Here is a 24,323-nt window from a genome sequence, read left to right on the forward strand (position 1 = left end):
GAAATCAAATACAGCAGAATGCATGCATATCCCACCAGCTTCTGGACACCATAGCCTCAGTCCTGCAGGGCTCACGGAAAGGATTGACCTGTGTCATCTAGGAGCAAAGGGACAGGAACACTAAAATAAGCGTCCACACCTGACTTCCATCTCTCATCTTGCCGCAGACATCTGGCAGCTTGTCCAGAAGTTACAAACCTGTGGGTTTCCCATGGTTGGGAGCGGTCAGCCTTGTGGTTCCTACAGCCGTGGGAATGAAGAGGTCCTTCTGCATCTTTTCATCATCTTTCTGAGACTGTCGTCACCGTCATCTCTCCTTTGTAATTTGACCACATGCCCGGAGACTTGGAAGGGAGGACTATGGCTTTGACTTTGAGAACTCAAACCTTTTCCTAGAAGCTCAAGATGGCGGCATGCTGATGTCTGTGAAGCAGCAGGCAGACTTTAGAGAGCCTCTGAACAGTCTGTCTATAGAGGGTGGGCATGGGTTTATCGGAAAGTGATAAAGTTCTCCTTCAAGAACAAAGGTCATTTTCACTTACAACAGCTCACTAAGAGATAGGCTAATTTAATTCTGTGAAGGGTTAAAAGGGCTTCCAAAATGTAGAGAACTCACATGCAGTGTCCCGAATATCAGTCACACAAAATGTGTGCACACTTAGAAGAAAATCCCTGTACATATAGATATACTAAAGCATAGACGTGTTTCTTTTAGAAAAGCTCACATTCAAACCTCTGCTCAGCGTCTATAACTTTGGGAAGCAACAATCAAAACCAGCCTCCAGCTAGTTCCACTGATGAAAATGAGCTGGTGAGATGTGTAATAAATCCCGCGAGACTTCAAGGATCTGGCAAGGACATCTATCTAGATAAACAGAGGGAGAGCAATGAGAGCCGATTGGCTGGTAAGTAGAGCACCTTCAGAGTTCATCCCTAAAGATGCAGAAGAAGTGACTTTGGAGAACAGCTCGGTGGAGAAAAGGGACCATTGAAAGAGGTCCTGCATCCGACAGACAGACATCTCAGAGCTTTATTGTCCTCACCAATAAATTGAGACTAATAACATTCCTCTCCATGCATATGGCTCACAGGACTGCTGGATAAAAGAAGAAAGAATTCCAGCACTTGGAAAGATATCGTTATGCATACACACAGTCCTCCCTCAGTCTATGTAGGAGATTGGTTCCAGGACCACCTGTAGATACCAAAACTGGTGGCTGCTCTCGTCCCTTATAGAAAATGCCATAATACTTGCATCTAGCAGAACATACCCTTCACAATACTTCAAAAGCACCAATACAAGGGAAATACTAATAAATAGTTATACTATAATGTCTACAGTGTACCGACAATCCATATGTATTCAGTACAGAGGAAAGTTGTTTTCCAATTGATTTTATTCGCAGTTGGTGACTCCACAGATGTGAGACGCGAATTCCAGGGCAATCCCACCAAAGGAACAATAACAGCTGGCTGTTAAATCTGAGAAAATGTGAAGACACAAGGAAAGATCACAACATAATACTGCCACATCTTTCCAGCCGGGGACATCTTGGTAGAAGAATCCAGGGTGTGTCCTAAGTAACAGGCTGACTTGTACAAATGGTCCCTGGGGACACTTCTAACACTCTTGGGACAGTGGTGTGATTCCTGTTAGTTAGGCATTAGTAATACCCATTTGCTGTTTCCCACAATCTCACTACCACCCGAGTAAGACCACCATAGAGACTCAATTCATGTCTTCTCTCTGCTCTCGACCCTTCTGGGATCCTGACTGAAAATGGGACCAAAACAAACATCCCACACAGCTAGGAGACCCAGCAGCTCATCTATCTGCCATTGCTGAACTCACTCCCGAGTCTCTTCTTGTCTCTGTGTGAAGAGGGCATAAGGAGGGACAGCTTGACATTGTAATGAACTAAGTTCACTAAACCTGGGTTTACTGCTTGATGCTTCCTTGGACATTTGTCATCAAGAGGAAGAGATTTAAATTTTGGTCCTGACAACTTCTAATGGTCACCAATAATCTTAACTTTCCCATTTCTGGTTAAGAACCTTTAGGTAGAGACAGCTGCCCAGTCACTTCTATAGTCCCATGCAGTGCAAAGATTGCTAGTCATGACGGGACAAGGAAAACCACAGAGAAAGTTCCCTTTGCCAAAGCATCTGAGTACTTGCTAGAGCTGGATCAATATAGCAGCTAACTGGAGACCCCCTATCTCTTCATACAGCTTCCAGTTTTCTGTGTGAACTAATAAGAAAAAGAAATTAATAAAAAGATGAGAAGACAAATTTGAATGTAAGTTCTATTTACCTTTTAAAATTTAAAATAAGTTTAGCCACCATACAAGATATGGGAACACAGTGGCAGGTACGTATGAAAGTGCTTAGTGAAATGTAGAACAGGTTGAATAAAGGTTCCCAATGGCATCCACATCATGAACCTCAGAGCCTGTGGATGATACCTTAGATGGAAAAAGAGACTTTGTAAACTCTTTAAATTAAATTATAGACATTAAAATATTGAGATGAGAGAGCATTATTTTGGATTATCTGAATGAGGATTCACTAGAACTACATGCATCTTAATTAGAAGAAACAGAACAGAATATTTAGCAACAGAAAAGAAAGCAATATGACGGAAGAAACAACTGGATTGCACCAAGCAGTAACGTTTTCTCACAGCCAATGGGTCAATCGGCAAAAGAAACAACCAGCAAAGTGAGAGGTTTGTATAAGCCATTCAGCCATTCATCTGAAAATTGCTTAATATTCAAGATACATGAGGAACTCATCCAACTCAATATCAAGAAAATAAATTACCGGATTAAAAATGTCAAGGCACCTAAATAGACCTCAATTCAAAGAAGACGAGAATTGCTAATAGGTTTATGAAAATGAACTTACTAATCATCAGGAACTTCAAATGAAAGCCACGGTGAGATTTCACCTCCTGTTAGAATCAGAGATTATCAAAACAGTAAAGGTTAATGGGTACTGGCAAGAGTACGGTGAAAAAAAGAACCTTGGTACAACATTGGAGATGTAAAGCACACAGCCATTAGTGAACACAGAATGTGGATTTCACAAGAGATTCAAAACAAAACTACTGTGACATCCAGCAATCTGTTTCTGGGTATAGAACCAACAGAAATGAAGTCAGTATGTGCAAGAAACATGTGTCCTTGTGTGGACTACTATGTTCACAGCATCATTAATCATGCACAATAGACAAATGTGGACTCAATCTATGTATCTAGCTCTTCTAGTTCCATTTCTGTTGTCATAAAATGTTCTGACAAAAAAAAAAAATGTTCTATCAATTCCAGGTGATAGTCCAAGGTTGGAAGGAAGTCAAGGTAGGAACTTCAAAGAGTAGTAACATCACATCCATAGGAAGAAAACAGAGAAAATAAATGAATGCTTGCCTGTGTCCTTGCTTATACTCAGCTCAATTTCTCCACTTTTATGTGGCTTAGAACTCCCAGCCTAGGGAATGGTGCTGGCCACAGTGGGTTTGGTCTTCCCATATAAATTAACTTAGTTAAGACAATCTCCCCATAGATATGCCCACAGGCCAACACAGTGTGGGAAATCCTTCAATAAAACTCTGTTCTCAGGTTCTCTAAGTTGCAGCAAGTTGATAATTAAAGCTAACCAACATAATAACAAAGGATGAATGATAAAAATGTCTGTGTGTATGCATGTATTTTATAAAACTAAGCATTCTTTAGTCTACAAAAAGAGGAAATGGTATTTGTGTCAATTTGGATGAACCTGGCTTATATTCTGCTAAAAAAAAAAAAAAAAAAGCATACACAGAAAGAAAGATGCCAGATGACCCCAGGGTGTGTGAAATGTGAAAAAAAAATCAAAGTCTAAGAAGCAAGCAGTGAGTAAAATCATGATGGCCAGCATCAGTGTGAACAGGTTAGGGAAATTGGAGGATTTTGAGCAAGGGGTATAAAAATCCAGATAGATAGAATGAGTAAGTTAAGATAATAAAGGATGGTAGCTACCATTAAATGTCATTGTATTTTATATGGGAAAATTTCTCAGTTGATATCAAATGTTCCCAGTTGATATCAACTGTTCTATACACATGCAGACACGCAAAAAGATAATTAATAATAATCAATATTTAAATCAACTAAATTGCTTTCACAGCACACACATGTAACTATATACACATTTATATCTTATTGTACTATCTATATAATTTCTATTTGTCAATTATACCTAAAAACCTATGAGGAGGGAATCAAAAGTGGGAAAGCTAAACCTAAATGATAGTAAATGTGACCCAAATGTATATATTAGCCTTTTTAAGAAGCTTAGTCTCTCTGAGGAAATTTACATGAAGATAGGACAATGTTGAATTACAAAAATTAAATCATTGTAGTCTGAACATTGTGGCACATACTTGCAATTCTTTTTTTCCAGAAAGAATTATTATTATTATTATTATTATTATTATCATTATTATTATTTATTAAAAATTTCTGCCTCCTCACTGCCTCCCATTTCCCTCCCCCTATTCTCACTTCCCTCCCCCTCCCTCTCCAGTCCGGAGAGCAGTAAGGGTTCCCTTCCCTGTGGGAAGTTCAAGGTCCTCCCCCCCCCATCCAGATCTAAAAAGGTGAGCATCCAAACAGGCTAGGCCCCCCCAAAGCCAGTACATGCAGTAGGATCAAAACCCAGTGCCATTGTCCTTGGCTTCTCAGCAGCCCTCATTCAGGGAGTCCGGTTTTATCCCATGCTTTTTCAGACCCAGTCCAGCTGGCCTTGGTGAGCTCCGATTGGATCAGCCCCACCATCTTGGTGGGTGGGTGCCCCCCTCACGGTCCTGACTTCCTTGCTCATGTTCTCCCTCCTTCTGCTCCTCATTTGGACCTTGGGAGCTCAATCCGGTGCTCCAATGTGGGGCTCTGTCTCTATCTCCATCCATCGCCAGATGAAGGTTCTATGGTGATATGCAAGATATTTATCAGTATGGCTATAATGTGAGAGAAGAGAATCAATACTTAAGCCAACCTGATTTCACCCCATTTAAAAAAATTGACTCTACAACTGTTCACATATGCATTGTTAACAGTTATATTGTTATGGGTTGCCATGTGCTGAACTAAACCTCAAAGGGGTGAATTTCACCCGTTTGTATGAGGAAACAACAAGAATTCTGTCTTTGGGCTCCATTGAGTTCTCTCATGTATAGGATTAGGCACACGACTAAATTCTGTACTAGGAGAAATAAATCAGCTCCCCAACTCTCTCATTTACCTTCCTCATTTTATTGATCTGGGTCTTGACTTTTTGTTTTGGTTTGTTGTTGTTGTTGTTATTTTGTTTTTCAAGACAGGGTTTCTCTGTACATCAGCCCTGGATATCCTAAAACTCACTCTGTAGACTAGTCTGGCCTCGAACTCACAAAGCTCTGCCTGCCTGCCTCCCAAGTGCTGGGATTAAAGGTATGCACCACCATTGCCTGGCTGGATCTTGACTTCTTAAGTGGAAACAGCAATAATAATATCTGTTTATGGAGGATTTGGTTTTTAAGGATTCAATGGACTCCTGTTTGTGACAATGCTTTATGACATTATGTTCTTTTCTAAATAATTTTTATATTTTGCCTACATTTATGCCATTGTGCTTGTGCCTGATGACTGAGAAATCCAAAATAGAGTGTTGAATCACCTAGAAGTAGAGTCACAAATGATTGTGAGCCATCATGTGGGAGCCTGGGAATCAAACCGAGATCTTCTATAAGAGCAGTAAATACTTTTAACTGTAAAACACCTCTCCATCCCAGATGCCAGAAAGAATACTTAATGATCCCAGAGACCTAATGGATTGGACCAGTAAAGGATTAGATGTAAAGCTGTAAGAATTGCTATTCTACATAATAACCCTGGAGCATTTGATATTTGAAGAACTAGATTAGATAATATAATAGGAGCCAAAATATCTGAGAACACTTGGTACATGATAGAAACTCAATAAATGTTCTTAGAATCTATGTCTATTGTCTCACTTCACCGTTATCTCCTTGTTTCCAAATCCAATCACCTAAGAATGTTAGATGATCTTGAGACAACACCGCTAAGTTAATAAATGGCATATATAAAGTATTTACCCATGTGGATGTACATTGAACAGACAAGAAAATCAGACGTGTGTCACTGCTCACCTAGGCACTGGCCAGGACACAGTCTACCATGTTTTCAGGAAGAATAAAGGCTGAGTGTGAGGCTGAATGTGAGTTTTACCAGTGCTGCTGTGAAGAGTACACAACTAGGCTCCATCCTAGATGAGTTGCCCACAGTCTGTCACTACAAAGACCTGGCAATATCAAAAGGAGATTTCCCCAGTATCTTCTCTTTAGGGATAACCTGGTTATCTGTTATCTATGACGCATCACAGTAGAAAGATATAGAAGAACCATGTGCTAAAGGGAATACAGAGCAGTCAACTCTAAACTAAAGGTTTCATCCTCACAAAAAAAGGGATAGGTTGGAATCTTGTGCCTGTAGTTAGTATTAAAACACACAATAACACATTTGTAATACATTTGTCAAAAACCCTTTAAAGTGATGTGTAAATTATGACAAGTAAATCTAAAAGATCTATAATGTGAGATAGTCCCTAAGTTTCAATCTTATCAAACCAATCGACTATCCAATATAAAAGTAATCCCTAAAAACATGCACATAAGTAACGTTATATAGACTGAGTAGATTATATTTAGGAATATGTTCATAATATGTATATTGTATGTACATAATAATAATTAATGAAAAAGAGGTCATGAATTTGAAAAGAGCAAGTAGTGCATGAAAATATTTGGAGGGAGAAAAGAGAAGGGAGAAATGCTAAAATTTTATTATAATCTCTAAATTAAAAAATATATATCTCTTATAGATACTTAATAAGAACATTATATTAGAGAATATAAAATAAATGTTTATTTTCTTTCTCCTACTTAAAATAAGGATAAGTAAGAGAAAGAACACAAATGTAGTCAAGTGCAAGCATTCCAGGATCTTGGTAATGGATAAAATGATTGCTCTATATGCTATTTTTCAACTTTTCTGAAAGTGAGATATTATTAAAGTAAATGATGATGGATTAAAATTTTCAATTATGCTAAATATTTAAAGCTTTGTAATAATTTTTTCTATACTCATTTTTAAAACAAATTGTGAATTCTTTTATTTATCAGTTTTTACTAAAATAATAATTAAAATAGCCATGTTAACACTTAGCACTCTGAACACTCTGTTTTTTATTACAGACAAAACAGCTGTACAACAAATCTAGTCCTCTTCTAGGCTCTTAACATTGCATTGGTGATATCTAGTTATTTCTTATGTTATTATGAGCCCAACACAGGAGCCCAGCAAGGCTATGTGTCTTGGTCTTTTATTCTGCCTGTTTGCTCTACAGAACAAAGGAGTTCTAACAAATCTGCAATGAAATTTATCTAATGTGCACATGAAGCAAGATTCTTGTCCCAAACTAATTATCATTGAGCATGCTCTCTCCATCATCCCATCAGTGTCAGACATTAAGTGAACTCAGTATTGACTGTGGAGCTCTGCACATCCTGGACCAGAAAACGCAAGAACTTCAAGAAAAAGAAAAGAAATGAAGTGTAGAGGAGAGGAGTGAAAAGGGAAGAAGTGAGAAAGGAGAAGAATAGAGTGAGAAGGGACAAGAGGAAGAGAGCAGAGCAGGAGAAGGGAGGGGAAGTAGATAAAAGAAAATGAAAATAGGCTATGTGTTGTGGCACCCAAGAAAAAAGGAAGACTTCCTGAACCTTGACAGGTGATATCTATCAACAATGGTTATAACTAGTCCTCCCAGTACTTGATCATTATATCAACATTTTCTCAGGATCCCCATAAGATTACCAGCACTCATAGTCAGCAGGAAGTAGTATAGAAAACTATACCCAAATTCCCAAAATATTGTTTATAAATGTTTATTTTCATTTAAAGGGGGTTGTGTTGGTTATAAATGTTAATAATCATAGTCATACTCTTTCTAAAGAAAAAAGGTGATTAATAAAGAAATGACAAAAAGGAAGATTATTAAATCTACTTTAATCCAAAAAGCAACAGTCAGTCTCAAAATACTTCACATTGATATTTTTAAGGTTAATTTTGCTATACTATATGTATATTCCTACTCTTCTTTAAGGTACTATGTTTATGCAGCTCATTTAAGATGTAATATATTTACATTTTACAAATTAATAGTCATCTATAATAGTAAAATTTGTGGGCACATTAGTAAGACTTTCTAGATATGCAGAGATATATTTCAGAGGGATAGGTAATCTTCAAGCACTTCAAAGATCTACAGAATATGGCATTTAAAATGTTTTAAGAACTTAGACTCTTCTAGACAGTAAAACATGTCTGCTCCTGGCAACAACAATTATTTCAAGAAAGTGATGGGAATCAAAGAAGCTCCTTATGGAGTTTGTTTTTACTGTGGCAAAGCTAGCCATTTGGGCAAGCCATTTGCTCTTGCCTAGACTGCTTGACAATATGCTGTATAAAATGGACATGCAGGACCCATAGAAAACTGACTGTGGAACTTGCCAAAACAAGGCAGGACAGTCCTTCAGGTTCATACTTCATGAAAAAGTCTGCAAGATATTATACAGGACACAGAAGAAAGTGACTGAATTTTCCCAAAATAGGCAAGACAGTCCTTCAGATTTCCTGCTTCACTGAGAAATCTGCCAGACACTCTAGGCCTATAGGCTGAAGATGAATGCCCCAACATTGCAGGAGGACTTTGGGTGACTGTTCAGGCAGTCAGATATTTCTGTCATTTATAGAATTTTAGAAGTTGCTTACATTACACTTCCAGAATACTCAGGTAATATTATATCCTTCTGGAGTCTTTGATGAAGTTAAAGACTAGATAGTTATAATTATAGTTTTCCTTAGTTATGAAAAATGATAAATTAAGTATAAAACTTAAACTCACAAAAATAGGATAGATAATAGAGTATTTTCTTTAATTTTTGCCCAGTACAAATAGACTAAATATTGTAACTGTAATTCTGTTTTGTTATATGTAATTTTACAATGTTAAAGTTAAAAACCTTTCTTTTTAATTAGACAAAAAAGGCAAGATGATGTGGGGTGGCCTTTTGTATGTTGTAAATATGTTTTATTACCATTGGTGAATTAAAAACAACTGTTTTGGCCTATGGCAGGGCAAAGTATAGTTAGGTTGGAAAGCAAAACCAAATACAGAAAGAATGAAGGCAGAGTTGAGAGAGACACCAGCAGTCACTGGAGAAACAAGATGTGACATAAGAAGCCATAAGTCTCATGCTAAAACATAGATAATAGAAATGAGCTAATTTAAGTGCTAAGAACTAGTTAACAATAAGCCTAAACTAATAGGCCAAACAGTTTGTATTTAATATTAATCCTCAGAGTGATTATTTGGGAACTGATAAGTGGGACAGAAACCTCCAATTACAGTGTAGTGGTACTATAATTCTAGCACCTGAGAAGCAGAAACAGGAGTTTTGCTACAATTTTGAGTTTAGTCATGGCTACATTGTGAGAACCCTGTCTCAAGAAAATTTAACTGCAGCAGGTTTTCTTGTTGGACTATCTTTGGACTACCAGTCCATAAATAATGACCTGGGGGCTTATTAATTATGAAAGTTTGGCCTTTTCCTAGGCTCTTATAACTTAATTAACCCATACTTTTTAAATCTATGTTCTGCCATATGACTTGGTTACTTCTTCTTAGTCTGACATATCCGACTTGCTCTGAGTCTGCTGGCAAAATCTTTGTTCCTAGGTTCCTCCTCCCAGTTTCTTTCTCTGCCCAGAAGTCCTGTCTATTCACTCCTGCCTGGCTATTGGCCATTTAGCTCTTTTTTAAACCAATCATAAGGTGCCTTAGACAAAGACATATCTTTACAGTGTGAACAAATATTCTGTGACAATTAATAAAAGAAAAAAAACTTTTAGGACCTGTTTCAAGACCATGAAATTCTGTGGTATACAAAGCTCCATCAAGGTCAGACAGAAATACACTCATTTTTTTCCCTGAATATTTGCACAGATTGGAGACCCATACATGAAGAATTGTACAGAAGACTGTGTTGTGTGCATTAGACTGCATGATGACCAGAAGCACTGTTGGCTAGTTACAGCCCTTACAAGAGATGGACACAATAGGGGGATTGTCTAAACCAAGAACAACAAAGAGCCACTGGGTCCCCCAGCTTTCTCTCCAAAGGCTTAAGTGAATTGGCAGGAGGGCATTCTATCCTATACAAATATTAGCTCAAAAAAATAATTGAGAATGAAAAACAATTCAGGAAATTGTTAACTAGGTAATAATTGTCCAAGGCAAGGCCTAGAACCCATACCATAGCCCAGAAATATCTAGGTCCAAGAGTCCAGTAACTGCACAGAAGAATAAATTATGGACCCCAACAAAGATCTAACATAATACTGTCACCTACAGTATGATAGTACAACATTGACATCAAATATAGTAACACTTCTCTAGAGACTTATCACCACAGGCATTTCCCTATCACGCCCATACACCACCCCAGTGACCACCACTAGGAGAGCAAGTCTTATCTGCTATCAGCGGGTAGGCAGGAGATCATTCACTATTGTGTTTGCAAAGTGCAGCAGCTGTACTTAATAACAGGTGCTCGAAGAGTCTGGTAAATGTTAAAAGGCAATATCCATTGAGCACTAACATACACCAGGTTGCATATTAAGAGATTTATATGCAGCCCTACTAGAACCCCGACAACAGTGGGCATTATTACTTGATTAGTTTTATAAGCTAGAGACTGAAATCTTAAGAGGCTGGGCCACTTGCTTATGATTACACAGAAAACAAGTAGGAAACACATGATGTGAATCTATTTCGTCTGATTCTGGGGATTTTTGAAAAAATAATTTATGTTCAGTCTTTGAAGCAAAGAGACAAAACATAGCAATTTTGCTATTAACAAAATTGGGGGGGGGGTTAGAGCTTAAAATTCTTTGAAAATCTTATTTTAATTGACAACAAGAACACTATTGCTCCGTGGCATCGTTCCCCTCCACTAAGCAGGGTCTCATCACTGGCAGAATGCTTCACCCAGCAAACCAGGACCAGACTGCTCAGGGACATTCGTCACCCTTCTTGGTCCCAGCTCCCTCTGCATAGTTCCTGTAAGTGTTCCAATTTCCCTTAACCTCACTGCCTAGGAATTCAACTACAGAAGACACTGAGCACCGTTTCCTGAAGTCTGAGCCGTTGTCAGCCTTTCTAGTGTAGCTCTACTCTGGTGCCCTTTGCCCCATGATGTTTCTGGGCACCTTCCTTGTTCTGGCTGTTCTACTCGGTGGTATGAATCTGGTAGGAGCGTTTGGCTCCGTGGGCTCAGGGATTTCTCTTAATTTCAGCTTTGACGTGCTCCTATTCTTTACTTAGAAGAATGTAGATGGGAAAATATCCACAAGTGCCTGTTGTGCCCCACAAATTCTCTGCTGCTTTAAGATACTCATTTCAGTAATTATGTACCCATATGTGGTTTCTTTTGCTGCCTGGCATACATTTTTTTTTACTCCCATTTCCTAGGAGAAAGTTACTTCCCATGGTTGGTAAACGTCAGCAGCACTGTGGAGATGATGGGTCTGCCCTAAGCCTGCCTGGCGTTGGGATAGCTGTGACAAAAACGAGGCAGAGAACTCAAAGGCACCATGCCAGGAGGGTAGCCACACCATGTAGAACCCGAAGACACCATGCAGAAGGGTAGCCACACTACGTAAAGGCGGATGAGAGGCTATGGCCTTGAAGGTATATTGGAAACCACATCTAACTCCTAGGCATACATCCAGAGGAAATACTAGAATATCAAAGAGACACCTGCATTTCCATGTTTATTGCTCCACTATTTACAGTGGCTGAGATACAGAACTAATAATCAGACCTTTGCACAGACAGGTGTATAAAGAAATGTGACACAAATATGTATGTGTGTATGTATGTGCATGTGTGAAGACTACTGAGCTGTTAAGAACAACTTTCAGAGCTGTTAAGAACAACTTTCAGGGCTAGAGAGATGTCTCTGCCATTGAGAGGACCTCTTTTCAGAGGACCTGGGTTTGTTTCCTGTTCCTTACTTGGTGCCCTCACAATAGTTAGTATTTCCAGGTCTAGGTGAGCTGATGCTCTTGGTTGGCCTCCAAGGGAACCAGGCACAAAAGTAGGGCACAGACACATAAAACACACATTAGAGGGAGAGGGAGAGAGAGAGAGAGAGAGAGAGAGAGAGAGAGAGAGAGAGAGAGAGAGAGAGAGAGAGAGAGAGAGAGAGAGAGGGGAGTGATATACACTCTTAAATTAAAGTTTTAAAGAAAACTTGAAAAAGGGTAACATTTTGGGGCTTGGTTTGAAACAAAAACATGTTAAATGGTCCATATCTGCATGCCTTTCTTGAGAGCTGTTGCCTTACTGGGAGACCTGAATTTGAAATTGTGTTTTCCCCTGAATTTTCCTGTAAGAGATGGTTCTTTGTCAGTACTACGAGACTTACTGCATCTTAGACACTAAATTAGACTTCTAGCCATTCAAACTTGAGTGCAAAGATTGGTGGGACTATTTTTTTTTTAATCAGAAGTTTGAAAACCAAAGAATCCCTAGGACATTGATTTATCTCTGAATCTCAAAGAGTAGCATGCCAGAAATTTAAAAACATTGAGAAATGTACTCCTTTTCTTCCCCACCAAAAGTTGTAATTCTGAATTGTCTCACCGTTTGCCAAATCCTCCCACAGCTCCAGGGGCCTGCCCTGACGAGAAAGGAAATGAAGGAAAGATAAACATACTGATACGTGCATCAAACGCTGAGATCAGGTGGACTTGGCTGTCGGCTGGAGAAACCGCAGCACCCCGGAAGTTCAGAATGTTTATTATACACAGTTGAACAGGGAGGTGGGATTAGATAAACCAGAAAACAGGTTTAGCTAATCTCCGCAGAAGCATCCACAGGCTTCGGGCTGCGAATATCTGAGTGGAGAAAGCTACGGCGCACATTTTCTTCACACACCATCAGTATCCACATAGAGACTATGAGGAAGGCTTTGCCGTCTTTCTGAGCCTTGCCTGGGAAGACTTTACCACTCCCGTGAGGCTTTGGAGTCCCTGGCATGACTCTGTCCGTGTCAACAGCACACGTTCACTCAGGATTTCATTCCCTCGGGGCTTCTTCCACTCCCCACCGTTGTTTATGAATGAATGAATTTGGGTTTTGTTTTGGCTTTAAGGATACGATTATTAACAGCAGAGCAGAGTATATTGCAGGGTGTTATGTAGAGTTAAGTAACTCTGACACAGGAAGATAAGTTGGGCATGTTCTCTGACATGTGCAGTTTTATGCTTTCAGACGACTACGAGAACGTGTGAGAGCGATGGCTGGGGGCTGAGAAAGGTGGAGGAGGCCGGGTCATGGGCATCAAGACTCACACAGACAGACTGAGATCTAGTATTGCATAACCCATTGGAGCTGTTACAGCTCATAATAACTGTGACGTGTTTTATGAATCGCTGGAAGGTGGCGCTTGAATCTCCTCCAAACACACAGTAATAAGAAGATGTGCATACTGTTTGGTTTGATTTAATGAGTATATCTTTCTCATTATACTGAAATATCAAATTGTATCTATTAAGTATATACAGTTAGTACAATCAACCGGATGCTCAAGAGTGTTTAAATGTTTAAGGAATTAGAGTTGCTATCTACCCTGATTTGATCACTCGACAGTGTATATGTGAATTAAATAACTCTATGTACCTCATGATTTTGTTACTAAAATAATAATCAGTGAACAAAAATATACTGTGGAATAAACTCGAGTGGATGTGGTGGTTACTGAACTGGGCCTCCAGGTGATAGGTGGCCAGCATTAAATGAATAGGCTAATAAACAAACGAGGGCAGAAACACACTGCGTGCGCATTAGCTATGATGGCTGCTCTTCTGTGTCTACATTCTCTACGTGGCTCTTTGCCTAATACAACTGTCATTACACTTGAATAGATCAGGGTACTACGGCTCAAATGATGGAATCTTGTCTGTCCTATTTCTGGAATTTAGGTGCCTAATGACTTAAATTACGGACAGGCCAGATGTCTTCCAAAACCCATCTGAATGCTAACTTGAAAAAGATGTACTAATTGTAGCGTCTCCTTTTGTTCTGTCTGGATCTGGGGCTCCTCCTCGGCTATTCCCCATCACCGAGGAAGCACCGTCCCTCGGAAAGGCACCCCCTTGCCTATCTTACAGCTGCCTACTCGGGAAGGCACTCTAGAAAACATGCACTCACAGGCTCCTAATCTCCCCTGGAACTGCAGAGGCTTATGATTGTTTGGGAGTAGAAGACGTACTTATCTTTGCCTTCTGCATTTTTCGCATGAGTTAAGGTTCAGAGCTGGAAGTATCTGCCTTTGTATCTCCTGCCTCCCTCTTACCATGCTACTATTAATAAAAATACCTGAATATTTTGAACATTCTCTCTGTCTCACATTATGCTCGCTACTTTATCAGTGTTTTTCTGATTCAAACCTTGCAACAAGCCTAGGACGAGCAGTGTTAGCTCTGTCTAGGACGAGGAGTGCAGAGCACAGGTAGGGTAAATAAGTCACTAACTAGAATGGCTGTACCAAGTTCAAGCATTTTTACCATCATCTATAGTGACATCTCAATTTCAATGAACATTTTCCTTGAGTGGTAGTTGAAAGGTGTCAATTGTGTATGTTCATATGTGTGTGTGTGTGTGTGTGTGTGTGTGTATGTATATATGTGTGTGTGTGTATGTGTGTGTATGTGTGTAAAAGGCATTCATACTTTGCCTAAATTCTCCCCACTCCAGCCCATTTTATGCTTTCTTTCAGAGTAAAGCACTATTTTTCTATAGGGGAGGAATAAGATGAGAACCTATCAGGATCTTGTAAGCTGGGGTGGGCACGTGAGACTGGCTCATGTCAGTTAACCGACTTGGTGGAGGCTGGGATCTGAGGGCACAGAGAAAGCACGACGTGGGTAGATAGTTATGGTGAATGCCACTCTTGTATGCTGCTGTGTGAAATCTCTTGCTGAACATGGAACGATCTCAGTAGCAGGAGAGGGAGGGAGGGGGCAGGAAGGGAGAGAGGGAGGGAGGGAGGGAGGGGGAGGAGAGGGGGGAGAAGGAAGGGGGAGTGGAGGGATGGGAGGTGAGGGAGGTGGGAGGGAGGGCAAGAACAAGAGATTACCGGTCACCATGCACTTTTCATTAGCAATGTTATAATATCCCAACTGTTCTTTAGCACGGAACCAGAAAGAAGTGTAAGATTTCCTTCATTAATACTGAAGAAATGGAGGTTCTGGGGGGTTAATTAATGTCCAAAGTCTCTCAGCTAATTAATGCTGCAGCAAGAATGAGAATACAAATTCGTTTCTCTAGTTCTGAAACCCGTGTTGTCTTCTGCTGTGATGGCGCAAGAAACACCAAAGATGAGTTTGCTTTCTCCCCTTTGCCCCCAGGCTCCACCCCAAGGACAGTCACAGTTGAAGGACATCTGCATAGTGGGTCTCTGGACATCTGCTGCCTTCTCCCCTGCTTCTCCAGTCTGGAAGGAGGTTACTTGATACTCCTCCATTGGTCCAACTCTCCGGGTCACGATTTTGGAATGTGAAAATGCTTTCCTTCATTTTCAAACTAGTGTTCTGTTTAAAACAGCAACATAAAAAGGCTTTTGAGCTTCAGAAGTGACCACAAGAAGGACTTCTGCATGCCATTTTGAACTGTGACTGTTGAGAAACAAAGGTCCGCTTTTATTTTTAAAAGTTCCTTCAGTGCGTGAAGACATTTCAGAAACAAGAAGGAGGCTTGTAAAATGGCCTACTTATCCCCCCAGGGAGGCCTCTACTCCAGAGAGCAAGTGCAGAGAACTGTTCAGACTGGGTTCTACTGCCCAACAGGTGGTCTCTGAATTATGAGGGACTTGGGGACTTCTACTGTTGTGAGCTCCCTGGGTCTCTTCCTCAAGAATAGCCCTGATATTCCACAGCTGTAGGCATCCATCGAGGAGTTGTGATTTAGTACACATCTCCCCACCACGTATTAACAAATAAAGTTGATTAATTGTGTCTAGAATTTGGGACAATAGACTATTCACTTTCTACCTGTGTTTTACATGGGCAGCCTGTGAAATTAATCCAGGACAAGTTTTGATAACAAACGAGTCTAGGAGGCAAGTATGAATGAAGAACAAAGCATTACTGTAAGGTTGAGGGTGGGCAAACGTAACTCTGCTAGGGTTGACCAAGGAAGCTGCTCACAATACCAACACTGATGACAAGTTAAGAGAAATTCCGTCCAAAGAAAGAATTCTAACTGAAGCCTTTAAGCCTGTTGCTGACAAAGAGTTGGTGAACCCAATGGAGAGCTGTTTTTGTTTTGTTTCCCAGCCTTAGTGAAATCCTCTCAGCTACTTTAGAGTCCAGGAGATTGAAGGGATAACATTTTCATTGTTTACCAATCAGGGCAAACGAGAACTCTGCCTTTCCAGTGTAACGCAGGAAAATGGAACTTCAAACCTGAACTCTTTTTTAAAGGTGCATTCCTTGATCACGAGATTGAAGCCTCAAAGGAAACTTGACTACTTCAAAGGAATGCATAAAGGTTGAAATATAAGTATTTATTTTTACAAACTAAGATCCACTGAGTGTTCCAAACTCAAGCTGTACCAATTTCATTTATGTCTCGCTGGGTGACCTTGGGAACATTATTGCCTCTATTTTTCTTTCTAGAAATACTTGGATGGCAGCTAACCTAAGTGAGGGATTTGACTGTTTCAATGAACTCTGTGACTATAAAGAAGAGTTTAAATAATCAAGAATGCCAGCAAACCCAGGAACTTAGAAAACAGACAAGACACAAGTTGGTACGGATATGTTGTTTTTTTCTACATCCCTTTCCATCCATAAGTTTAGCTTGCCTCTTTTTTTTTTGGTTTTTCGAGACAGGGTTTCTCTGTGGCTTTGGAGCCTGTCCTGGAACTAGCTCTTGTAGACCAGGCTGGTCTCGAACTCACAGAGATCCGCCTGCCTCTGCCTCCCGAGTGCTGGGATTAAAGGCGTGCACCACCACCACTCGGCTTTAGCTTGCCTCTTGCAGAAGAGAAACAGTTAGTTGGGAGGAGATTGGATTCAAACCAAAACAAGGGAAGAAGGTGAAGAGAATTCTCAGTAAATTGAGCCAGCTACAAAATGGCTTGGACATTCATGTGCATTGCTTCAATAGTGACAAAAGCAACAGAAAATGTTACTTTTGGAGGGATGGATAAAAGGGTCAACACAGACAGCCATAACTGTAGGCCTGAGATAAGAATGATAAGCAAGTGTCACTTACATGGCCTGTTCTTCTCAGTTGCTGAAGTTTCCCGGATTGCTACACACCAGAAGGACTCTGAGTTGGTCCCATGATTAGTGGGAAAACATTTGATGACTGACTAGCTGTGTCCCCTAACAATAAATACAGATTCTAAAAACAGCATTGTGGGGTGGACACTATGAGTCCTGTTTTGTAAAAGATGAACCTGAGACTTAAAGAGGTTCAACTTTTCCCAGAAAACAGTTGCCAAGCTCTGGGACTTGGGTCTGCCTATTGTCTGTCTGTTCTCAAAGGCCATATACTTATGCTAACTATGTTCTCAGGATGGGCCTTCTGATATGATAAAGGTTATATAATTGAATATGCAGTTTCTGAAAACTTTGACAACAGCATCTAATTTCCATGAAAGAATACTATAAAGTCACTAGTCTAACATTCCTGTTATTAAATGCTTTCCTGAGCCAGGTCTGTGAGGGATGAGGGATGAGCCTTCCCTACAGACACTGACAAATTCCAGAGATCCCTACTGGAAGTAATGTTCCTCCAGAGGCCTTACGAGACACCAAAGGTCCTGAACTTTTTTATTGCAATTTTTGCTTTAACATGCTATAAGAAAATCCAACAAAAATAAGCTACTATTTCTATGGATATTTTCACATCCACCATAAATTTGCATATATATGATTTTCAGTAAGCTTCTTTTCCATCCTTAAAATCATAAAAACGCTCAGGCTAATGCAAAAATATGGAGTCAATTTTGCTATTGGTCATTAGCAGACTGAGTTGTACATTCATCAAACAAATATGTTTAGAAGCTCCCATGGAAACTATTGAAGAATATTTTAACTCCAAAGAAATTGTTGAAGGTCAGATTATGAAAAGTATATAGTTGTATTTTCCCGTTAGCTTCTTTTCTTATTATATCTTTACCTTCCCCCCCCCACCAAGCTATACCAAAATGAAAAGCAGTTTTAGAACAATAATAAATTTCAAATGTTTCACAATGCAAGCATAGCCATTTATCTCTCAAATTTCAAATATAGACCACATCTAAATTTCCATTCCATTAATTTTTAACTGACTCACACATTAGGATTATTAAAAGTGGAATACAACAACTATTAGTGAAGACAGAACTGGGAAACATTGTGCCTTACTAGTAGGAATTTAAAATATCATAGCCACAGCAAAGTCCAAATGTTTTCTCAGAAGGTTCAACATAGAATCAATCACTGAGCACCGGGAAAGGCAACTCTTATGGAGGCTTGCATGCAGAGGCTCAAACAGATACTTACTTGATTGAACATTAGTCTCATCTGCTGTGGGATAATGCTCTTGTACCCTTTAAAGATTTGTCACTCATATTGGTTTAATAAAATCCTGATTGGCCAGTAGCCAGGCAGGAAGTATAGGTTGGGCAACCAGACTAGGAGAATTCTGGGAAGAGGAAATGCAGAGGCGCAGTCATTAGCCAGATACAGAGGAAGCAAGATGAAAAGGCCTTACTGAGAAGAGGTACCAAGACATGTGGCTAAACATAGATGAGAATTATGGATAAATTTAAGTAGTAAGAGCTATTTAATAATAATCCTGAGCTGATAGGCCAAACAGTTTATAATTAATATAAGCCTCTGTGTGTTTCTTTGGAACTGAATGGCTGCAGGACCAGGTAGGATAGAAATTCATGAGTTATCAGAACATCAGAATTACTCACAATTGCAAAATAAAGCAAAAAGCAAACAGTCCAAATGTCTGTCAACAGATACTCATCTGATAAACAGACTGTGGTACATACATACAATAGAATATGATCCAGCCTTTAAAAAGGATGAAATTCTAAAACATGAGACAAAGTGAATAAATATGGAAAACATTATGCCTAGTAAACTAGGCCAAATGCAAGGAGACAAACAGCATCTGACCCCACTTATATGAAGTACTGAATGTCATCTGAATAGAGACAGCAAGAAGGTTGGGGTTTGCCAAAGGTGGGGGCAGAGATTATTGCTTAGTGGGCATACTATTTCCATTTGAGAAAATGAAAACGTTCTGGAAGTGGATATTGCAGGGTACTGCACCACACTACAGTTACATTTAATTTGTAAGACTTGAAGTCTTAAGAATGCTTAAAATGATACATTTTATACTAATTTTGTGTTTTGTCACAATAAAAAGAGTAAAACTTATGATTATGGAAAAAGACTGTGAACCATAAAGGATATGATAGGTAAAGTTTAATAACATCGGGATTTACAATTCAATTAAGCACTTGATTAAATGAAATAATTAATTCGCTAATTGCCTACTACTTAGAAGCCCCTTTTGAAGTGTTCCTATCCCAGAATATTTATCAAACATTGATTTCTAGGCAAGTACAGTGACCCCAGGGATACAAAATACTGAAGTCACAGGGCCTAGCTCTTATAGTCTGAAGGTTTGACTCCTGCAAACCTTGGGAGCTAACACCTGATCACCAAGAATCTGCTCTTAGGAGGAGGGGCGATTGGAAGTAATCAGAACTTGAATGGGCTTTCTCGTGAAAGGGACTGGTGCCTTATTAAAGATGTCTCAGGAGCTACCTGCCTATCCAGCATATGGAGAAAAGAAACCAAAGCAGTGAGAGCCCTCGGCAAAGCCTAACCTCACCACACTGCTCTTTGACTTTCTGACTCTGAGAAATTGTAAAAAAAAGAAATCTCTGTTGATTGTAAGGACCCAGTCTATGATACTCTGGTATAATAGCCCAGAGGGCAAAGACACTAGTGTACAGGTAATGGATGATAAGGAGCATAGCCATATTCATCACTATGGTGCTTTTATATAGCATGATGTGCTAAAGTCAAGAAGCTCAGATTGAGGGTGAAGCTGAGACAGCTTCCCAGAGTTGTGACGTGCTTTCTGTGTCTCAGAAGACAGATGAGAGCTGGCCAAGGGAAGGAAGGAGTCGGGGGGGGGGGGGGGAAGAGTGTTCAGGGCAGAGAGAAGGCATCATTGAAGGCCAAATCCTTGAAGCAGATGGACCTAAAGATAGAGCAGTTTCCAGATTGGAGAGGCCCTGAGATAGTTCATTCAAGAACCCGGTTCTTATGCTGGACCATGTGCATCCTTCAAACATTGGGAAGAGGAGTATTGTGCTTTAGACAGACCATCTTCAGAGACGAACGCAAGTTGGATGTGATATGACTGGGGTTGTGCGTTCACTTGCAGGCTCTCTGGGGTTTGTGGCCTCATCCTGGTGTTTTCAATTCTCACTCATTGACACTCTGCAAAAAATTATCTTGGCATCGAGTTTTATATTCAGGATTGCCTAACAGCACGCATGTGTTTGAAGTTCTTTAAGTGCAAACAACTGTTTAATGAACATGGGCGGAGGGTTTCTCCATGGCTGTAGGCTCGCTTTGTGATCCCTCTATCCTATTCTGCTGACTTTTAGTGCTGTCTTGGCTTTGTTTTTAGTTTGACTGGGGCTGAAGTCAGAAGCAGGAGGCCGTGGGGATGCTGGAGCCAAGTCAGGACGCTTCCTCCAGAGACCCTAGCCGTTTACCTTCCTTCCTGTTCAGTGCTTCCAGCATCCAGGGCCTCAGCACTGAGGTGATATTCTGCTCACTGCCTTTCCTACTGGTATCCTTCTTGCAGCCCTCCCCCTCCTGTAACAGACACTGTGGCTCTTGTGTCACGTGGCCAGAAACTTCCTCTTATCCTGCAACTTCCTCTTATCCAGCAAAATGTTTTAATTGCTGCCAGTAGCTGGTTAAACCACAACTCCCAGAAAGCCTTAGTTTTCTGGATCTTTAGTGTCATAATCCAAAATGATGAGGAAAAAATAATAAAATATTATGTGAGAGAACTCTCAAAAAAAGATTGCAGCCTAACTCCTTGGCTGAAGGAAAGCCCCATGCTCTGTCTGTGGGGAAAGACAGGCTCAGTCAGGAGCCAGGCAAACAACGGGTATACAGATCAACCTAGTACCTGCCCTATTTAGGTTTTCCCACTCAGATTCAAATGGGGGACATCTGGGTTCACATGGTTTTCTTTTTCAGATGAGATACCCAAAATAGGAGGGGAAAACGTACATAAAAGCTGGGAAGATCTTGAGTGAGTGGCAGAAAACAAAGTATCAGGAATCCCAATGAAGAGTAAGAGGCCAATAATGTGCCCTCCGGGGTCGCCAGTATGGGTGCGTGATTTTTCCCTCATTGGCTATGCAGCCTTGGGCAGATTCTTTAAACTTAAGTAGGCAGGGTGAGGCTCACTTTGCAACATAGTTTGGGAATCACAGATGATTTTATAAAGTCTCTAACTCAGCGCCCAGATGACAAGAATATTTGAGTTGGTAAAGATTGGCGTGATTATGCCTTCGCCTTCTTTCCAGATTCTGGAGTCTGAATGGAGTCACGTTACTGGGATTTCACAGAAACTCTAAACACGCTTAAAGAGCCACACTGCACACGAGCTTCCTACACTGCCTACATCTGTCATTCTACCTTACAGGGATATAGAGCTAGACCTATAGGAGGGCCAGGAAAAGATGCCTGCTTTACTTACAGCAGAGACCAAATGGGTCACATTTATTCCAAATCATCCAGCACCACTGTATTCTGTTCTGAAAGTGTGTTGATGTGATCATGTTACCATGACTGGAAAACCCACCACCACCACCATCTAAACTCTGGAGAATTCTCAGGGCTTTTTACTCCTCATCTCTCCCACCCATCTGTACTCACACAAGTCCTATGTTTGATGTTTGCTCTGTCTCACATGGCTGCTCGTTCGGACCATCGTTTCTCTACAGAGAGTCCTGGCGCCTTTGCCTCATGTCCCCTTTTCACCCTCCTTAATAACAGAAATTCATTTGGTGGCTCTCGGGGGGAGGATTCAAGATCAAACAACATTGTCTCTGAGCTAGGGAAATGGGGTTGAAGGGAAATAGGGAAATTTTGGTGGTGAAATCATAAAGCAAATACAAGTTAGGGGTTCAAATTCACCTAAGCCCTTACTACTGTAAGTCTGACACTGTAAGGTTAAAACCATTGAGCAACCTTGGCCAAGATGAGCTAGCGTATGCGATGATCTTTTAACTGCATCATCCATGACAAAGCTAGGACTAGGGAGAGGGTGGATGACAATGACATTGATCTGGTCATGTGGGCTGATTTGTCATGATTAGATCACAACTTGAAGCTCTTCTTTCTGAATCCCACTGCATCTTTATTCCTCATTTCCATAGCATCTTCTCCCAGAATATTCTGTGGAGCCCAGAATAAACTCTTTCGGTGAGAAAGCCACTGAGCTAAGAGTTTGTGGAGACACAGATATCATTGTCTCCAGTTCACCAAAGAGTAATAGGAGAATCCTTTAAAAAAAACTATTAACATTTATCTACTTGTCTATATGTATATGTGTATGTTTGTGTGCATATGCAGAAGTCAGAGGACAATCAGCAAATGTTGATAGTCTCCTCCAAGTTTGGTCCCAGGAATTGAACTAAGGTCATCAGGCTTGGCAACAAGAGCCCTTGTTCACTGAGTCTTCTCTCTGGCCAGAGCAATAGGCTCTTAATGAACAGGGAACTTGCTGCCCACAGTCACACAGTCAGTGATTAGGACAGAACTTTAAACTTGGGTCCTTTCTGTCTCTGAAGTTTGTATTCCTTACCAATCAAAGCCACTTCCCAAAGAGTTATTGTCCGTGTTCCCTCTCTTCTTCTGAGGTTCCCCCTCTCTGTGCAAGCTTTTCCTTATGTGAGCAAGTAAATACCAGGCACTTTTCCTAATCTTGGAACTCTTGCCTTCTTGTTTTCTTTAGAGCATTTGAAAAATTCAAACTTTTTCTGAAAACGCGAATTGAAAGGAGTTAATAAAGGACTTATCTCATGCCTGTCGCCTCCATAAATAATCATCTACCTATTTGGTCATTAAATAGTCAAGGAACTTCACTTTGTAACTTACTTCCACCAGAAAAATCATTGATATGAGACGACAGTCCCTATTCTGCTACTGAAACAGATTATCTGAGGCAAGGAATTTGTACTGTGCTGTTTATTTTGCAGTCCTAGGGCTTGAACTCAGGGCCTTGAGGTTGGTGAGCAAGTGCACTACCTCTGAGCTACAGCCCCAGGACTAGGCAAGGAAATTTATTTTAAAAATAAAAAAAAAGAGAAAGGAAGGAAGAAAAGAGAAAGAAAGAAAGAAAGAAAGAAAGAAAGAAAGAAAGAAAGAAAGAAAGGAAAGAAGGAAAGAAGGAAGGAAGACAAGGACGACAGATCCAAGAAAATAAACCGACCGCCAACAGAAAGAAAAAAGAAGCACCCCCCCTCCCGTCCTGACGCCCGAACCGACCTTCCCAACCCCCCCGCATCCCTCCCGCCTCAGCAAGATCCCTCCGCCCGCCCTCCCGCCCTCCTTCCGGCAGAAAAGAAAGAAAGGAAAGATTCCCTTCTCCCTCCAAGGCTAAAAAATCTAAAAGCATGATACTAGCGTATGCGATGATCTTTAACTGCATCATCCATGACAAAGCTAGGACTAGGGAGAGGGTGGATGCACAATGACATTGATCTGGTCATGTGGGCTGATTTGTCATGATTAGATCAAACTTGAAGCTCTTCTTTCTGAATCCCACTGCATTGAGGTTAAAGATATGTGGATATTGGTGGGCTCCTTCAAACCACAGCAACCTTAGACTCATGGAAAGGGCCCTAGCCTCTGCGTGCTTCCCACCAGCTCACTCTGCTCTGTTCGTCTGTCTGTCCCTGTGCCAACATAACGCTGGGTTTATTATTGTTCTACAATGAATCTTCTTAACCAGGAGGGGGAAATCCCTCTTGTCTATTCCTCATTTTAGAGCACATAGCTCACAGATGAAATCAGATAATGTTTAAAGGTGATTTGGGGAGAGAACAC

Source organism: Arvicola amphibius, chromosome 3 (assembly GCF_903992535.2).
Source record: "Arvicola amphibius chromosome 3, mArvAmp1.2, whole genome shotgun sequence".
NCBI lineage: Eukaryota > Metazoa > Chordata > Mammalia > Rodentia > Cricetidae > Arvicola > Arvicola amphibius.